At 43.3% G+C, this 20,427-nt stretch overlaps 1 protein-coding gene and 1 non-coding gene across 3 annotated transcripts in view; both read left to right on the top strand.

Moving 5' to 3' along the window:
• LOC124544812 (alpha-tocopherol transfer protein-like) overlaps nucleotides 1–20,427 on the top strand; it is a 138,763-nt gene that overhangs the window by 56,783 nt on the left and 61,553 nt on the right. The gene's annotated exons all lie outside the window — the stretch shown is intronic.
• Trnas-uga lies at nucleotides 4,362–4,436 on the top strand. Its single transcript has one exon. It is a non-coding gene; the product is annotated as a tRNA-Ser (tRNA).

Here is a 20,427-nt window from a genome sequence, read left to right as displayed (position 1 = left end):
CTGAAACGTATTTTATTTTATTTCTGACTTGACCGTAGCTGCTCTAAATACTAACCATTGCTTTCTCGCACCGTAATTTTACGGTAAATCAAAATTTCATTCTGATGAAGACACCCTTAGTAGGGTGGAAACCTAGCTCAAATGTACCAAACAGTTATCTGCAACCGGTTGGCTATATAAATCCTACGTTTGAATAATCCATTACTTATGGAAAAATCTCTATACGTCTTTCTTGCATTCACAGCGCTAGATTTGCGCCTAGTGGCCGAAATTGAAATTAAATTTTTCCACCGATTTCGCATTAATTCATTAATCTACCAAGTTTCGCTGTCATATTATACTTACAGCCCACTCTGGAACTGTTTGAGTAGCTGCACTTCAATTATATCCACACTTTTAAGAGAATAAGAAAAAGGAATTGTACTGCTGAACCATTCATCACCATGAGGTTTACCGTTAACATGGAACTAACTAATGCCAGGTTGTTTCCTTCGTCTGGACAAGAAAATGACATGTCGCTCTGCACCTATACTTATTTTACAAAAGTTTTCTTGCAGAAATTTTGCTCAGTGTGTATTATACCACAGTTCCAAAAGTTCAATGTTCAGTCCTCGAACCACCTCAGGAATTCGTTTTATGCCATTTATCGCTACTTTAACGTCTCACAATGTTTTTTATGTAAAAAAAAGGCAAATATACACGTCGGTTCGGAGCCCCCGTTAATCTGTAGGTCCACCCGTAACTGGCTGTGTAATCAGTTCAAAGTTCAAAGGAAGCCAAGACCACACCACCTTCAATAGAACCATGCCTTCAACTGCGATGTTTACATCAGTATCCGGTCTGATGACAGCTTTACCTCATAACCGTGTAGTATCATGGATGCACAGCCGATCACATTTTCAACATGACTCTTTCCTCTCTTCTTTTGGTCACCAAATAATTTCACCGCAATAAAGACAACCTGTCGCCATTATTATTCAAACGCATTCTCTGTCATCGCTTGCTGCGAAGAAACAGCAAGCACTGCTTCACGCTAGAGAACGTTGTCACGTCTCTGAGATTATTTAATGGTATAATCGATATTGCCCTTAGCTTTCTCGTATTATATATAGCGAAGAACTATAAGAAACACAGGAGGAAAAGGGCTGTCCTTATATAACTGTTCTATACTGGAAATGCCAATACACGAAAACAAAAGTGCCAACAGAGGATATTAAAGAACTAACCTCTCCGATACTGACTCACACCAGTATTCGTCATCTCTTCAGCTTGTTAATTGTGTAGCTCAATATTTATACAGATAACATCCTTTCACAGTGGCTGTACCATCCCATTGCGATAAATAAGCGCCAACACAAATAGTTAATAAATATTTAGGAACAGCTTTTTCCATCTTCATATGGCTACACTTGTGTTTCTAAGATGATACACGGCGTTATCGGTACGTATTCTGGTGGTGTGCTGCATGGCGACATTCGGTGCGATCAAAGCAAGAGATTAAAATGATATAAAAGTGAATGAATATGTCGTACATGTGTCAATCATTTGAACACAGAAAACGAATAGAAAATGTTGTTCTGTGTGTGCTCTCGTATCCTTTCTTAATGCCCTTAATTCTGTTGTTTACAAAAACCTATCACAACAATTTTTTGTGAAGCAGCTCTCTGTCACTTAAGAAACGTTTACGTGAAAAAGAGTTCAAAAAATGTTAAAATGTGTGTGAAATCTTATGGGACTTAACTGCTAAAGTCATCAGTCCCTAAGCTTACACACTACTTAACCTAAATTATCCTAAGGACACCCCGTGCCCGAGGGAGGACTCGAACCTCCGCCGGGACCAGCCGCACAGTCCATGACTGCAGCGCCCAAGACCGCTCGGCTAATCCCGCGCGGCGAAAAAGAGTTAATGTGTGAAAAAGTAGCAAATACTCGTTGCTTTTAGGACTGGCATGTGATCTGTTCGAAATTCGTATTACTGTATGAAAAGCAAAGATTCGAAATTATAATTAGATTACAGTTGAAAGTACTGCCGTAGTGGGATGCTAATGACCGCAGACAGTGTTCTCTTGCATCACAGAATAACGCCTGTCGTCGAGACGTGACTCAGTGACCTTCTAGCAGTCTATTAGCAGCAGTCTCTACTTAGCTAGACCGAACCAAAAGCCACACACGTGGCTGTTCTTGGTTAACAAGTACAACTTGTGAGCCCCCTTATGTTTATTGTTTAATATCAAGTTTTCCGAGCACCCATGAATGTAAATAGGGCTAGACAAATCGACAAAGCATATTCACGTTATCTCTTCTCGAACCAGGTCCACAACTTCTGGTCTGGTTTTGGGATTGTTGTCATTAGTTTGGACAATAGTAAAATAAATCTGTAACCTAGTGTAATACATTTGTTTCTTTGTCACATCTATAAAAAAAACGCGTTAACGAAAGCACTGGGTGAAAATTAACACGTGATGGCTGGGTGTTGTGTGCTGTCCTTAGGTTAGTTAGGTTTAAGTAGTTCTAAGTTCTAGGGGACTGATGACCATAGATGTTAAGTCCCATAGTGCTCAGAGCCATTTGAACCATTTTGAAAATTAACACGGATTATATCAGTGTTGCCAACATAAAGTCAGACAGACACGCTAATAGCTAGACAAATAACAAGTGTGGCACATGTCGTGTCTTCATCAGCAACTGTCCCATACTTCACCCCATCAGCTGATAGGGAAAGGTCGCAGAATTTGGTGCATCTAAGGGAATTTTATTATTAACCAGAACGTTGTGTTCTTAAAATCTTGAAATTTGTTCCTAAACCTTCATCCATGTGTCCACAATTCAATGCTAATACGGTATACTACACCATACCTATCTTAATTTTTAAATGCCTAATTTTACCCGAACGTGGTGCGAAAAATGACCCAGTAAGTGAGGTTAAATAACGCATTGTAAGAGGTTTAATTTATGCTTTGTGTAGTTCCTTTTACAAATTAATTTGATTTTAGCGTGCTAACTGATTCAGATTAAACTTATTTAAAAATAAAACATATCAATATAAACTGCAGAAATAAAGCATTACGTCGATTCCTGAATAAAATCAGGCAAAACTTGAAAAATTCGCTGTTTGCGTCAACGTAGATCTATTCAAATAAATCATTGTGTGTTCTGTCCCATCTCAGTATTCTAAACGGCTCCAATATGAGGGGAATATGCATCTGTACCAATCTTCTCCGTCTTTTTCAAATTCATCATACACTAAACAAACTTATTGTTTCGAATCAGCATCCACATCATTTAGCTCATCGTTGTTACGCAAGTTGTTGAAGTCTACTCCTGATTCGATTCAGATGGTCAAGATTCATTTCCTCTTACAATTTGTACGTTTTGTCTTACCAGGACCTGCTTTCTTCTTCGTAATTTTTACTTGCCTTCCGACCCGTCACACTTTCTTTGGTCTTCTGTCTAGTTGTCAACGCCTCTTCGTGTGGCGCAACCGTCGAAATTGTGGAGAGTTGCTTTTCTCTGTTTGCGTTTCTTCGTTTGTTAGCATATTTCCAACCGTATAACTGCAGTAACAAATAAACATATAATGGGGTGTGGTTGTGTGATATGTCTAGTCACTGTGTGTGACATTACCCCTTCGGGCATTGGCTGACTAAATGCGCTACAAATAAGTATCAGTTAAACACTCTATCTCTGGATGTACAAACATATGATGATTATTCCTATTATACACGCATTTAAGAAAGCGTTACACAGCTGGTCTTATCTCTAAAATTTCACTGTAGGAAAATTACAATAAACTAACTCAATGACAACTGATGGCTTCATCGTCCTGCCGAAACGTAAATAAAACGTTAATGTATGTACACGATTGTTTTTATGTATAAGGGGTTTTTACTTTGTATAATACAATGACGGGAAAAATACAGTAACGCCAAAAATTATACATATAGAGTAATGAAATTTTGAGAATACATTTATCTAGGTAACAGAAGAGCTTCTGTGAAGTTTGGAAGGTAGGAGGCGGGGTACTGGCGGAAGTAAAGCTGTGAGGACGGCACGTGAGTCGTGCTTGGGTAGCTCAGTTGGTAGAGCACTTGCCCGCGAAAGGCAATGGTCCGAGTTCGAGTCTCGGTCCAGCACACAGATTTAATCTGCCAGGAAGTTTCATATCAGCGAACACTCCGCTGCAGAGTGAAAATCTCATTCTGGAAACATCCCCTAGGCTGTGGCTAAGCCATGTCTCCGCAATATCCTTTCTTTCAGAAGTGCTAGTTCTGCAAGGTTTCGCAGGAGAGCTTCTGTAAAGTTTGGAAGGTAGGAGGCGAGGTACTGGCGGAAGTAAAGCTGCGAGGACGGGGCGTGAGGCGTGCTTGGGTAGCTCAGTTGGTAGAGCACTTGCCCGTGAAAGGCAAAGGTCCCGAGTTCGAGTCTCGGTCCGGCACACAGTTTTAATCTGCCAGGAAGTTTCAACATATTTAAGTGATTAACACTGGAAAACCACACATTAATGTAAGTGCTAATAAGCCATTACAAATAGGAAATACTGGTACATTAATAACTAATGTAACAGACAGAATGTTGAACGAAAGCATGCAGATCTGCATACATTGTGTTGTACAGGTGCCGGATGTCAGGCTGTGGAATGGAGTTCCATGCCTGTTGTAATGTTCGGTCAATACAGGGACGGCTAATACTGTTTTTGGATGATGCTGGAATTGTCGTCCGATGATGTCTCATATGTTGCTTGATTGGAGACAGTTCTAGTGAACCAGAAGGCCAAGGCAACATGTCAACACTACGTAGAACACGTTGGATTACAGCAGCGGTATGTGGACGAGCGTTATCCTGTTGGAAAATACACTCTGGAATGCTGTTCGTGAATGGAGGCACAACAGGTCGAATTACCAGACTGACGTACAAATTTGCGGTCGGGGTGCGTGAGATAACCACGAAAGATGGTCCTGCCCTCACACGAAATCGCACCCCAGATCAAAACTCCAGGCGTAGGTCCAGTGTGTCGAGCAAGCAGACAGTTGATTGCAGGCCCCCAGTTGGCCTCCTAACCAACACACAGCAATCACTGACACTAAGGCAGAACAAGCTTTCATCAGAAAACAGAACAGACCTCAGTCCCGTCCTTCAATGAGCTCTTATTTGACACCACTGATGCAAATGGCCGTGGTTTTGGTCGGTGGAATGGACGGTACAGGGCGTCTGGCTCGGAGCTGTACTTGAAGTAACCTTCTGTAACAGTTCGTTTTGTCACTGTCGCCCCAACTGCTGCTAAAGTTGTTGCTGCAGACGCAGTACGATGCGCCAGAGCCACTCGCCGAACACGATGGTCTTTCCTCTCGGTAGTACTACGTGGCTGTCGGGAGCACGATCTTCTTGCGACCGTACGTTCTCTAGACCATAGCTGCCATGTACAGTGGCTACATTCCTGTCAAGGCTTTCTGCAGTATCGCAGAAGGAACATCCAGCTTCTCGTACCCCTATTACACTACCATGTTCAAACTAAGTGATATGTTGATAAAGGCGCCGGCCGAAGTGGCCGTGCGGTTAAAGGCGCTGCAGTCTGGAACCGCAAGACCGCTACGGTCGCAGGTTCGAATCCTGCCTCGGGCATGGATGTTTGTGATGTCCTTAGGTTAGTTAGGTTTAACTAGTTCTAAGTTCTAGGGGACTAATGACCTCAGCAGTTGAGTCCCATAGTGCTCAGAGCCATTTTTTTGTTGATAAAGGCGTCTTTGTCGCCTTAAAGGCATTCTTCACTAACATCAATTCACCATGTCAAATCTCAGAGGTTATATCACTCGCGACCATTATAGCGTGTTTTTAAAGCAAACCTGATTTGCGTCAGCCGCTGTAGCCGAGTGGTTCTAGACGCTTCAGTCCGGAACCGCGCGACCGCTACGGTCGCAGGTTCGAATCCTGCCTCGGTAATGGCTGTGTGTGCTGTCCTTAGGTTAGTTAGGTTTAAGTAGTTCTAAGTTCTAGGGGATTGATGACCTCAGCAGTTAAGTCCCCTAGTGTTCAGAGCCATTTGAACCATTTTATGTACAAAATACCAAGTTGCATCATGGTTCCTAGCTCATGTTAAACTGCAATTGGCTGGGTAAGTCACTTCAAAGGAGGAAGGACGGCAAGGGCATACCGTCCCCAACAGGATCACGCCTAGTAGAGAATTACTGTGCTCCAACTTCAGTGTTGACAACAAAGTCTTACATAGCTACCTATCATGCTACTAACGGGTTTCACCATACGTAACCAGATTTTTTATAGCCATCGGTCTAGCCTCGTTGAGATTACCATTTCCATTCGGATCAGCAGGTCTAATCAATTGAAGACATAAAGTCTGAATATGAGTCCGTGATCATATTTTGGCACTTTCATTGACAGGTCCCTATTGATCACACCAACTTTTAGACTTCACTATTACCGTTTTCGGCTACTGTCATCTTCAGATCATATATTCTGATGTAGTATCAACGTCAAACATGTAAATACATAATAAGTACTTACTGTGTCACCAAAGTTAAGCAACGCCGGGCGTGGTCAGTACTTGAATGGGTAATCGCCAAGCTACGCCACGCATTATTGGCAACTTTATCTTTGCCTTTACAGCAAAGGGAAAGGGGAGAGGTGACGTAGAGTTTCTGTTTATCAGACTTTGCGTCAACGTACTGGGTTGAACTTCAAACCTCTTCGCAGTGTCTCATGAAGTGAGGACGTAGTAGTCCGGCCGTCGGAGAGGGGCGCTAGGCTCGAGACTCACACTTCACGAAGCGAAGGTGTCACTGTGCGCGATGCAAATGTAAAATCTTTCCAATTAGGCGGCTGAACATGCCCTTCGGGGTCTTCCAGCCAGCAGTGCCATACGACTTCAGATGATTATTTTGTAGAAGTAGTTAATAAGATACATTTTTAATTCACCTTTGAATGTTCAGGAATCCCAGTGTTCCTGTTTCATATTTATAGCTAGCTTGTTGCAGAGCTTTTTGGGCACCAGCGTACAGAACGTAGCCAGATCTTGAGAAGATATCATCCCGGTTTAAATACTGGCAGCCGACGCTAAATAGAGGTTACAGACTGCGCTAAAATTACAATAGGCCGTGACTAGTATCATTCAAGTCATAGAAATACCTACAAAAGATAATTTACATCGGTGCGAACTGGAATGATGAATGGTGTCTTTCCAACCGCAGATGTTAGAAGTAGGAATCTGGAAAACTAGAGTCTGTACAGGGAAAATATCTCACAGCTATATGTTGCGAACGTCAGGCACGTACAAAAGACAGCGCAAATGATAGCCAGTTCATTCAGTAAGCGAAAGAATGTCACAAATATTTTAAAAAGTCAAAATTAGCTGAAGTACGAAGGAAGACACCTGTAATTGTAATTCGTTATTTTGTAGATCACGGGCTAGTTTACTCACCATCTACCTTACAAAGATATGCCATCGGTACTATTGACAGATGAAAAGGGCACCAAAGCTGGACGCCTAGCTCGGAAAGGGCTTAAATTCACGAACTTTGGGAAAAAAATTAGCATTGGGAATATCTCTATAGTGCCAATTTAAAACCTTATTTTTACCCTAGAATATGTTACAGCCGCTTATAAACACCTTCCGTTACAAAGCAAAATATGTAAAATAATTTCTTTTTGTAACCTAATTTTTAGAAGTGCTTGATAAAAACACTACGCCCTAAATGCAATTTTTTGTGCACTAAACAGTTTGTCTGATTCGTGTCTAGTTTAAACTAGTCTGATGACCATGTTTCTAAAAGGTAGTAACCAATATTTTAGGAGCCCGTCTTCCCTGAAAGAATGGTTCACTGCTAAAAATTGCTTGCACGATTTTTTTTACGTCGCTCTGAGTGTTATAAGCGCAATTGGTTAACTCACAAAATGAATGTTACAAAAACTGCACAGTGACATATGGTGTGCGTAATTCCCCTGGGAAGAAAGGACAATTTAGATGAACTGGAATAAACCTGCGAATAAAAGTTTTTGCTTCTATGCGCTCATTGCATGCTATAAGAATAATTTACAGTATGTAGTCCTTCTTTGTTGGTATTTAAAGACGCGGTGTGTCGCCCTACGTTTTCTGAATCGATCCCAAATCTGACTCTAAGGAGATGGAAACAAGAACAAAAACGTTTTCCTGTGAGACTAAAGGACTTACGTTCCAAAGCCAGCATCGGGATTCTCTTAGACTCTTAACCCAAATCTACGAGTACATCAGCTATGAGACTAGAAGCTACATTTGGACAGTGCGTGTCTCTATCATCGTATAGCACGAAGAAAGAAGATAATAAATAATCAGAAGAGAGCAATATCTCGTTACAAGCTGTCACAGAAAGGCGAAAAACACGTTTTCCATTGTTGAACAGTATTGTAACTGCAGAAACCGCAACGCTATTGAAATTAATACAGGTAACACTCCAACAAGTCAAGTGTGCAGACGTGACGACAAAGAAATGAAGAGCTTACTATGTAAATCAGCGAAGTTGTTGACTGCATTAGCCGTAAGAACAATGACACGGCGTGTTACGGAAGTGACTGTTGTTTTTTAAAAGTAGACGACGCAAGGCGAAGCGATTTTCTTCAGCAATTGCGCAGTTGCACAAGACAGAAGCATTGTGCAAGGGAAAATCTTGTAGCTCAATGGTCGGGAAGCAGAGGAAAAGCACTGGTGCAGTTGGTCAAGAATGGGAAGGAAATTGGTTGTGTCCTTATCGAAAGAAATAATTTAGTAAATGCATCAGTTTCGATTTTCAAAGATTGACAGCAGGTATACGATCGAAAACTGTTAGATTGCTTCAGTTTGAATTTTTTTTGGTTCTCTAACTTAAATTTACATTTATTGAATGTTGGTTCCGATGTAAAAGCGTTTGATTGAAGTTTTAAGTTTTGGTTTCATGTTCAGAAGCAATGCTTCATGCTCTTAACATTTATCTACTGTCACTGTCACCTTTCACTCAAAATGAGATAAAAGGCGCTGTGGCGGACAGCGTCCATGAAATAATACAACTAAACCCATCATACAAGATTCTGGCAATGCTTGATTTTAGAAACTTCTGGAAACAGTTTCTTAAGTAACTGACTTATCCATGTGGAGGTAGAACTTCAAAAGACGTACCGTGATCCGACTCTTTCCGACAAAAAACTACGTTTTAGTTAATATCGGTTAATTAAACAGTGTCCATAGACATATTCACACAAGTTTTGTACAGTGACGTTAATTTTCTTTTTTATTTTGGTGTGAGATTTTTGGGGGACCATTTCTGCACAAATCTTTCTCATACCAAGATCTTCAATTATTATTAGACGAACCATTTCTCGATTGATGTTCAGTTCTTCTGCAATCATTTTCATGGATAGTCTTCGATCAGATCGTACGAGTTCACACACCCTGGCCAAGTTGACATCCGTCCGTGAGGTTGATCGTCATCCACTGCGGCCTTCATCTTCAACATTCGTTCTGCCTTCACTAAACATTTAATGCCAAGAAAAACTTGAGCTCTTGACATAACCTCATCTCCAAAAGCCTTCTGAGCTTACCGTAAATTGTCATCGCGTTTTCACCCAATTTAACGCAAAAAGAAATGGCATACCGTCGCGCAATATTATACAGTTCCATTTCCGTGACGAGAGACACAAACACGTGTTAACTTATTACAGCACAACACACGATTGAGCAGTTGCATCGATGTGCTGCGCGGACTAGTAGCAGCGTATAGACCAAGGTCAAAGATATTGTGCCCACGCAAACCTGCAGGGTTACCACATCTTGCAAAGAAAATCAGTCTCATTACTTTATTGTCGCACCTCCTAAATTTATGAAGTCGTGTTTGAAGCTCGTTGGTAGCACACTCTTTTCCTGTTATTGAATTTCCACATTTATTAACAAATGCAAATGTTAACAAACGAATATTGAACGAAACGTTTATCATCAAAAGTGCCATATACCATATTTCTATTTTTAATTACTAATAATAAATAATAATAAATAATTTCGTGTGACTCAATGACGTAGTGCAAGTCATATAAAAATTCGCCTGGTATCAGCTGAAGGAATCATACGCGAGTTCCAAAGTGCTACCAGCAGTCCATCTAGCACAATGAGTTGCGAGTTAATGAGAATGGACTGCAATGGTCGCGCAGCTCCTCAGAAGCCACACACTTCTTTCGTCAAAGCTAAGCGACTTTGAGATTGTGTAAAGAGCGACGCCACTGGAGAGTGGATGAATGGAAAGAGTGATCAGGAGTGGCGAATCACCCTACACCCTGTGGAAATCCGATGGAAGTATTTGGTTTGGCGAATAACTGGAGAATGTCACCTGCCATCATTTGTAGTGCCAACAGTGGAGTATAGAGGAGGCGGTGTTATGGTGTGGGGGTGTTTTTCGTGGTTAGGTTGCAGTCCACTTAATGCGCTTAAGAAAACGTTCAGTAACGAAGAATATGGACACATATCACATAATTATGTATAGCGTAAAGTAGAGGAACAGTTCGGAAACGATGGTTGTTTGTATAAGCATGACAATGCGCCGTGTCATAAAGCAGTAACTGGGAGGCAATGGCATGTGGACAATAACATTCTTGAAATGAAGTGACCTGTCCAGAGACCTGGCCTGAACCCTATGGAACAGCTACGAGTTAGAATGTCGATTTCGCGCCAGACCTCTGTGTCTGACATCACTGTCTCCTCTGGTTTCGGCTCATGCGGAAGAATAGGCTCCACAGAAATTCAGACACCTCACTGAAAAAATTCCCAGCAGAATTCAACCTGTCATAAAGGCAAAGGGCGGACGCAACACAATACATTTTAATTGCCACTAATAGGTGCCTACTTTTGAGCAGATAGCGTCAACGTTATTCAAAGTATTAACAAAACGCTTGGGCGTTTTTTGGTGGCAGTTGCTGATATGACTCGAAACGTTATCTCTGTCTTCACCTATATTAAACTAAGTACTGTCTGTAAGCCCAAGAAAAATTTATTTATACGCGGAGCGCCTTTTGTGCTACTGGCTGAACACGATAGTGTCGTGGTACATGCCAAATGGCTCTGAGCACTATGCGACTTAACTTCTGAGGTCATCAGTCGCCTAGAACTTAGAACTAATTAAACCTAACTAACCTAAGGACATCACACACATCCATGCCCGAGGCAGGATTCGAACCTGCGACCTTAGCGGTCGCTCGGCTACAGACTGTAGCGCCTAGAACCGCACGGTCACTCCGGCCGACGTGGTACATACCCCAATGAGCTATTCGAGCACCACAAAATATCATTTAAGCTGTGGAAGACGTATTCAAGAGCGCTTACATGAAGTGTCGTGAAGGAAAAAGGGATCACCGCAAGCATATTTCCCGCAGACGGAAGACATAAAGTTGCTTGTAACTATTAAACACTAGAGTTTTAGTTAATATCTGAGACTGCATTCATACTTCTCCACCAAGTCCTATGTACGAGGGCTATTCGTTTATTAACGTCCGATCATTAACGAAATAGAAACAACACTGAAAATCAAAATCGGTTTAATTCCAATAGTTAGCTAAACTTTCCAGCTATTTCCCAATGCACTAACCGCTGCGATTCACGCATTTGTCATACCGTTGCACCAACGTTCCAAAACCCATTCACCATATAAGGCTGCCGCCTATGCTTTTCCGCCAACTGACTACAATGGGCTGCATCTCGTTGACTGTGCCAAAATACTACAATATGTGATCAAAAGTATCCGGACACCTCCAAAAACATACGTGTTCCATATAATGTGCATTGTGCTGCCACCTGCTGCCAGGTACTCCATATCTGAGACCTCAGCAGTCATCAGACATCGTGAAAGAGCAGAATGGGGCGCTCATCGGAACTCACAGACTTCGAACGTGGTCGGGTGACTGGATGTCACTTGTGTCATACGTCTGTCCGCGAGATTTCCACATTACTAAGAATCCCTAGCTCCACTGTATCAGATGTGATAGTGAAGTGGAAACGTGAAGGGACACGTACAGCTCAAAAGCGTACTGGCCGATCTCGTCTGCTGACTGATAGAGACGGCCGATATTTGAACCGGGTCGTAATGTGTAATAGGCAGACATCTACCCAGACCGTCACACAATGCACCATGATCCACTGCAAGTACTATGACTGTTAGACGGGAGGGTAGAAAACTTTGATTTCATGGTAGAGAGGCAGCTCATAAGCCTCACATCACGTCGGTAAATGCCAAACAACGCCTCGCTTGGTGTAAGGAGCGTAAACATTGGACGATTGAACAGTGGAAAACGTTGTGTCAAGTGACCAATCACGGTACACGATGTGGCGATCCTATGGCAGGGTGTGGGTATGGCGAATGCCCGGTGAACGTCATCTGCCAGCGTGTGTAGTGCCAACAGTAAAATTCGGAGGCGGTGGTGTTATGTTGTGGCCGTGTTTTTCATGGAGGGGGCTTGCACCCTTGTTGTTTTGCGAGTCACTATCACAGCACAGGCCTATATTGATGTTTTAAGCATCTTCTTCCTTTCCACTGCTGAAGTTCAATTCGGGGATGGCGATTGCATCTTTCAACACGATCAAGCACCTGTTCATAGTATGCCGGAGTGGCCGAGCGGTTCTACTCGCTACAGTCTGGAACCGCGCGACCTCTACGGTCGCAGGTTCGAATCCTGCCTCGGGCATGGATGTGTGTGATGTCCTTAGGTTAGTTAGGTTTAAGTAGTTCTAAGTTCTAGGGGACTGATGACCTCAGAAGTTAAGTCCCATAGTGCTCAGAGCCATTTGAACCAACCTGTTCATAATGCACGGCCTGTGGCGGAGTGGTTATACAACAGTAACATCCCTACAATGGACTGGCCTGCACAGATTCCTGACCTGTACCCTATAGGACAATTTTGGGATGCAGAATGAGATTTTTACTCTGCAGCGGAGTGTGCGCTGATACGAAACTTCCTGGCAGATCAAAACTGTGTGCCCGACCGAGACTCGGACTCGGGACCTTTGCCTTTCGCGGGCAACTGCTCTACCAACTGAGCTACCGAAGCACGACTCACGCCCCGTCCTCACAGCTGTGTGCCCGCGAAAGGCAAAGGTCCCGAGTTCGAGTCTCGGTCCGGCACCCAGTTTTAATCTGCCAGGAAGTTTCATATCAGCGCACACTCCGCTGCAGAGTGAAAATCTCATTCTGGAAACCTCCCCCAGGCTGTGGCTAAGTCATGTCTCCGCAATATCATTTCTTTCAGGAGTGCTAGTTCTGCAAGTTTCGCAGGAGAGCTTCTGTAAAGTTTGGAAGGTAGGAGGCGAGGTACTAGCAGAAGTAAAGCTGTGAGGACGGGACGTGAGTCATGCTTGGGTAGCTCAGTTGGTAGAACACATGCCCGCGAAAGGCAAAGGTCCCAAGTTCGAGTCTCGGTCCGGCATACAGTTTTAATCTGCCAGGAAGTTTCAACTTTGGGATGTTTTGGAACGCCGGCTTCATGCCAGGCCTCACTGACCGACATCGATACCTCTCCTCAGTGCAGCACTCCGTGAAGAATGGGCTGTCACTCCCCAAGAAACCTTCCAGCACCTGATTTGAACGTATGCCTGCGAGAGTGGAAGCTGTCATCAAGGCTAAGTGTGAGCCAACACCATGTTGAATTCCAGCGTTACTGATAGAGGGCGCCTCGAACTTGCGAGTCATTTTCAGCCAAATGTTGGGATACTTTTGATCACAGAGTGTATCTTCAGAGGCAGCCTTTCATGTGAGCAGAGATGAAACTCAGGGAGAGCAAAGTCCATGTTGTAAGGTGGGTCATCCAATACTTCCTACAGAAAACGCTGCAGGAGCGTCCTCTTTGCCCCCTGTAGTGTGCAGTCGAGAACTGTAACGATGAAGGAAATGTATGACAGTTACAGTATGCGGGCTGCATGATATCAGGCGAAATCTCTCAGCAGGCAGTCATACTTCGTGGGAGACAATACTTTCTAGGCATCTTTACGTGCTTACTGTGCGCTTAGAATTGAAAAGAGAGACGTGACACGATCGACGAACGTACCAGAGACACTGCGCAACGCATATGTGCATAGCTTCATCGGGTGTCCATTGTAGTCGTAGTTCCTATTTCGTGACCGATCTGACCTTAATAAACGAACAGCTCTCGTAGATGATAAATGATATTGTCGACGGCCGTTATTCCGTCGCCGTGGCATGGCATGCCTCACCTGCCCACATCTGTTACTCGAGCACATTGGGATTTGTCATTTTTTGAGTTCCATATCCATTTGTAATAGCCAAACCGGAACCAATCCAGAGATCCGCCATAAAGTCGCCCACGCAGTCCATGTGCACGTCTTATACGAAGGTCGCAGGAAGGCAACAGCAGACATTCTGCACGTGGACCCTACCACGAGCGGTGTATGCTTGTCCCTGGTAGGGTATCACCACACAGCCGGTGCATGTGTACACGAATGGCTAACACGTACCACAAACACGCCAGGTTTCTTCGGGCGACGGCAAATGTGTCCGCCCGAGGTTTCAACGTACATTAACAGTGTTTGACAAGCCGTTACCTGACTTCACGGGTTGTATAATTTACTGGCCAGTGTATACTCTTTGTGAGGCCATACGTGTGCCGTGAAGTGGATATCGAGGTTTACCTACGGCGTCTTAAAGCACAAGAAGACAGTTTCTGCATCTAAGAAAAACACCACGGTAGCGGACTTCAGGAGAAATGTCGAATGAGGAAGGTCTTTGCTTCTCCATAAGGCTGGCGTAACGCGGACAAAAAAACCAAAGACTTTAACATAATTCTCTTCAAATCATCGCTCATTTAAAGGTCGATACCAAAGCTTCTGTCGATATCTGGTCTATTATCTAGGACTGAAAGCTTTTTCTTTCTTCGAGCCAAATTTACACAAATTAAGATTCGTTCCTGGTATAACGTAGCACATTTCCGGCTACTGTATACAGGAAGAGGCATTTAAATCTGTTTTTGGAAATATCTGGAAAGCTACAAGCCAAATAAAAAGAGGGTTGTGGTAAAGTTGTTCGCCTCGAAGAGAGATGTTCAGTGACACCAAACTCGACACCCCTGCTCACCCTAAGGGATCAGAACAGGGTCAACCTCGAAATTTTAAGTAGGAACTTCTATTCTTTATTGCGTATCCTGGAAAAAATACGTAACTTTTCTGTGTAACAACTTTTTCGATGCATGACCGGCCGACCAAAATCAAAGTGGCTTAAAATCAGTCACAAATGATAACCAGATGTTCTAAATGATGATCATTTTCTGCGATACTTTTTTTACCATTAAATTTGAAGCACGGACTGCGATTATGCGTCTCACACCGTGAACAGATTCTCGTTGTAGGTGTAACTGTTCGTACTGCAAGGAAGTTGTTCCATTGTTTGGCGCGCGGCTGTGAACGTAACGCTAACAGTAGTTTTTAATTCAGTGATAAGCAAAGCACTGAGGTGTTCCAGTTACTTTGCATTTCAAAAGTTACACCAAGAACATGGACAGAGTAAGCAATATGTTCTGGAATATCAACTTTTTTTCTATAAAATCTAGTTTCTCACTAATGAGTTGAGAGTAACAGCGTTCCGTACTTCCTGGGATCCTAATCTCATGTGCATTTCTTGAGATATAACTACTTGTCAACGATTCTTAACCAACTTTGATTTTTGTCGATTCAGGTGCTGTCTATGACGCAAAAAAATCTTAAATACAAAAGTTACGTACTTTTTCCCTCTGAATCCAAATCAGTTATAAAATTGGGGGTACAAATGTACGAGTAAGACTTCAGTTTTGACACCCTTCCTCGCTCTGGCGGTGGGGTAGGGCTGTCCAGTTTGGTGTCGTTGGATGTCCCCCTTCCAGATGAACAGCTTTTATTACAAACTTTTTTTAATCCGATTTGTGGTTTTCCAGATGTTTCAAAATACAGTTTTAAATGACACCCCATACATTTGCTTGTAACTTGGCAATTAGCATAACACAACAATTACACCACCATAAGTAAGAAGACGAGGACGAAGGAAAAGAAGGGAGGGCCGAAAGACGCTAGAATTGTCTAGAGGCCGTAAGAACAGGGGGCGTCCTGAGAAACTAGAAGACTGGAAAACTTCAGGGTGCCCGGAGTTGTAGGAATTCTTTTTAGACAGATATGGATCGAAGGCGTGAAACAAACATGAAATGCTTTGAAAGCGGAATGTGATGCTATAGCGGGAAAGAAGCCAGCCAGGTGTTCCTAATGAAACTTGTAAAATGAACTTTGATTCGTTCACTAAAGCTATTTTGGTAGCCAGAGGAGGGCTTGCATGTATGTATATGCCTCTCCTGTTACTGGGTAGTATGGAAAGTCATGCTTTTGGAGGGAAAGAACTCCAAATTGCATCGAGATATTAAGAGGAGATACGACCGACACTGGGCAGGAGCTATGTTGGCCGACTACTGATGGACGTTGAAGAGGGACAGTCCTCATATTACAAGGATCTGCAAGGAAGTCAAAGAAGAGAAAGTTTAAAAATTTATGGAACACTGTTGACTTCCTGTTTGTATGCAAGGTTGTCAAGAAACAAATTAGGAGAGTTTTGAGGAGTATTTTTTAAATGTGTTGATTGAAAGCTCACCTTTTGTGAAATAGTGTTAGAATATATTTGCGAGCTCAGAAATGAAAATCGTCAATTACTTCTTATTTTGTGTTAAAACCTGACGTGATAGACAAAACCCGTAGTTATTTCTAGAATCAGCATAAAAAATTTATTCAAGATCACCTGCTTTCAACAAATCATCTGACGCAGATTAGTGTAGTCAGTTATAAGTCTTAAAAGCATCATGGGGAACGCTAACTCTCCAACCATAATCTCACACATAAGAGAGTGTGCCAACCACTGCGCCACCTCCCTGGATGAATGGCGTGAAAATAAATTCAGATCTGTCCATACATTGGCAGGAACTTCTTCCTAGTTTTAGTAGCAGGGAGAAGATCTACTGTTAGTATAAACAATGTCTTCTATCACCGATATAGTCCCCCAAATCAGTGGTGTTTCCGCGTTGTTTCTGCAGCTGAGTATGATTCTGGATAGTTCACAAAATACTTGTTTTGCGAAGTAAGTGAACCCGCTATGTAACTCGTTACTACGGTAAAGCTACTGTTCAGTATTCAGGTGGTCGTCCAGGTGCCACCCTTTAGTCGTCTGTAGCTGTTGACACTTCAACAGACCGCGATGGTGGCCGTAGGAGAGCTTCACGACGGTTTGACTGACGCAGTCGTGCTGTGCTTTCAGCCTTCCTGCTTTGCTGCAAGAGGCACTTCACAAATTGCACCGTCACTTATTTTTTAACTACAGCATGCTTTCGATTGTTAAGGGGAAATGGAACTCAACACTTCACAAATAATCGTAAAACAAGGCTACCCAATATACGTTTTACCGAAAATTTGTAGAATGAATGATAAAAAAGTGAAGCGCCAGAAGAGAAGGAGGAAGGGAAATTAAACTTCACGATTTGAGACGATATGTAATGTTAGTCTGGTGATTACAATATCGAGTCAGATTTGCGAAATATCAGGCTGTATGAGTCCACTTATCAGTACGACGTTGCACACACTCTGGCCAGGGTGCATGCAGCGATTCGTTTCCGAAGGGTGTCATAAAGTCGTTACATCCCCTCCTGAGACAATCCGGTACGAACTGTTGTACCTGTAAATGAAGACAGTAACTGTTCTCTAAAGAACAGATACCACTGATGACCGTACAGCTTCTCTATAATAAATGAAAATTAATTGAAACCCTCAGTTGCCGACAGGTGTTGTTGATATACCTCGATGGAGACTGCTGAATATGTGTGCCCCTACTGTGACTCGAACCTGGGATCTTCTGCTTACATGGCAGACGCTCTATCCATCTGAGCCACCAAGGACACACATGAATAGAGCGACTGCAGTGACTTATCCCTTGCGCGCTTCCCGTGAGACCCACATTCCCAACTGTCCACAATCTACATACGTAATGTACCTAATAGATATTTGCCCATCCACTCATTACTCGCGCACACTAAGGTGACGATTCCCAAAAGAGTTCGGGCAACCTGTGCGCATTCGCACAGACGAAGGTCAATAGCTGGGTAGCCTTTAGCTATATATATGAAGATAGTAATTGTTCTCGAAAGAACAGATACCATTGATTACCGTGCAGCTGTCCCCATCGACTCTGCCTCGTGATGACTGGGTGTTGTGTGATGTCCTTAGGTTAGTTAGGTTTAAGTAGTTCTAAGTTCTAGGGGACTGATGACCATAGATGTTAAGTCCCATAGTGCTCAGAGCCATTAGAAACATTTTTTTTGTCCCCATCGAGGTATATCAACAACACCTGTCGGCAGCTGATTGTTTCAATTAATTATCATTTATTCTAGAGAAACTGCCCGGTCATCAATGGTATCTGTTCTTTCGAGAACAGTTACAGGGTTATTACAAATGATTGAAGCGATTTCACAGCTCTACAATAACTTTATTATTTGAGATATTTTCACAATGCCTTGCACACACATGCAAAAACTCAAAAAGTTTTTTTAGGCATTCACAAATGTTCGATATGTGCCCCTTTAGTGATTCGGCAGACATCAAACCGATAATCAAGTTCCTCCCACACTCGGCGCAGCATGTCCCCATCAATGAATTCGAAACCATCGTTGACGCGAGCTCACAGTTCTGGCACGTTTCTTGGTAGAGGAGGTTTAAACACTGAATCTTTCACATAACCCCACAGAAAGAAATCGCATGGGGTTAAGTCGGGAGAGCGTGGAGGCCATGACATGAATTGCTGATCATGATCTCCACCACGACCGATCCATCGGTTTTCCCCTTACAGAGGCACCCAGAAGCTTTAAACTGCGCATACCATCGCCGAATGGAGTTAGCAGTTGGTGGATCTTTGTTGAACTTCGTCCTGAAGTGTCATTGCACTGTTATGACTGACTGATGTGAGTACATTTCAAGCACGACATACGCTTTCTCGGTTCCTGTCGCCATTTTGTCTCACTGCGCTCTTGAGCGCTCTGGCGGCAGAAACCTGAAGTGCGGCTTCACCCGAACAAAACTTTATGAGTTTTTCTACGTATCTGTAGTGTGTCGTGACCATATGTCAATGAATGGAGCTACAGTGAATTTATGAAATCGCTTCAATCATTTGTAATAGCCCTGTACTATGTGCATATATATATAGTTAAAGGTTACCCAGCCATTGACCTTCGTCTGTGCGAATGCGCACAGGTTGCCCGAACTCTTACGGGAATCGTCACCTTTGTGCCGGCACGGTAGCTCAGTGTGTTCGGTTAGAGGGCTACGTGCTCTCTGTAATAATAATAATAATAATAATAATACAAACTGAGTCAAGGAATCAACGAGCAACTTGAACGGATGTCTTGTGATGTCCACACAGACCAAACGCAACGAACTATATCGAAATAAATGGAAGAAAAAGAAAAAAATATGGATATAGTGTCTGCCATGTAAACAGGAGATTACGGGTTCGAGTCCCGGTCGGGGCACACATTTTCAGCCGTCCCCATCGAGGTATATCAATAACACGTGTCGGCATCTGAGGGTTTCAATTAATTATCATTTGTTGTACCTGTCCTTGATGTCCTGCATACTGCCACTGGGACGTGGTTGACGTTCGAGCTACTCCCATAGACGTTCTTTCGGGAGGAGATCTGTGGCTCTTGCTGGCTGCAGAAGTACTTCAACGTCACGCAAACAATAGTTTGCTTCCAGGTGTTCTGCTGAGTTGTTGTTTCCCTTTTCTGCACAATATTCCATGACAGACTCAGCCGTCTTCTTCAGGGGCTGCGAATTTTGCTATTAAGGCTCAAATGGCTCTGAGCACTATGGGACTTATCTTCTGAGGTCATCAGTCCCCTAGAACTTAGAACTACTTAGACCTAACTAACCTAAGGACATCACACACATCCACGCCCGAGGCAGGATTCGGACCTGCGACCGTAGCGGTCGCGCGGCTCCAGACTGTAGCGCCTAGAACCGCTCGGCCACTTCGGCCGGCTGCTATTAAGGGTACTCGCTGAATGGACTCCAACCAGCTCACATAATGCAGGCAGTTCATAGAGGCACGTGACACGTGTCATCGAGCACTGTCCTCTTGAAAAATGGTATCACGATACTGTCACATGAGGGATTACACATGAAGACGTACCGTTGTACCGTCACAGTTCCCCCAGTCATTCCTAGCCGTCACCTGATCTCATACCGATGGCTGCCCACGACATGACGTCAGTAGCAACACCGCTCTCTCTCTCCAAATCATTGGAAGAATAGGGACTCTCCCCAGGTCGCCGCCAAATTTGCTGACGATAGTCATCCGAGCTAGTGCAGAACCGTGGTTCGTCGCTAACACAATGCGACGCCGTTCATCAGCAGACCATGATTCA

Source organism: Schistocerca americana, chromosome 8, assembly GCF_021461395.2.
Source record: "Schistocerca americana isolate TAMUIC-IGC-003095 chromosome 8, iqSchAmer2.1, whole genome shotgun sequence".
NCBI lineage: Eukaryota > Metazoa > Arthropoda > Insecta > Orthoptera > Acrididae > Schistocerca > Schistocerca americana.
The sequence above is the reverse complement of the archived record's forward strand: the minus strand, read 5'-3'. Positions and strand labels throughout refer to the sequence as shown.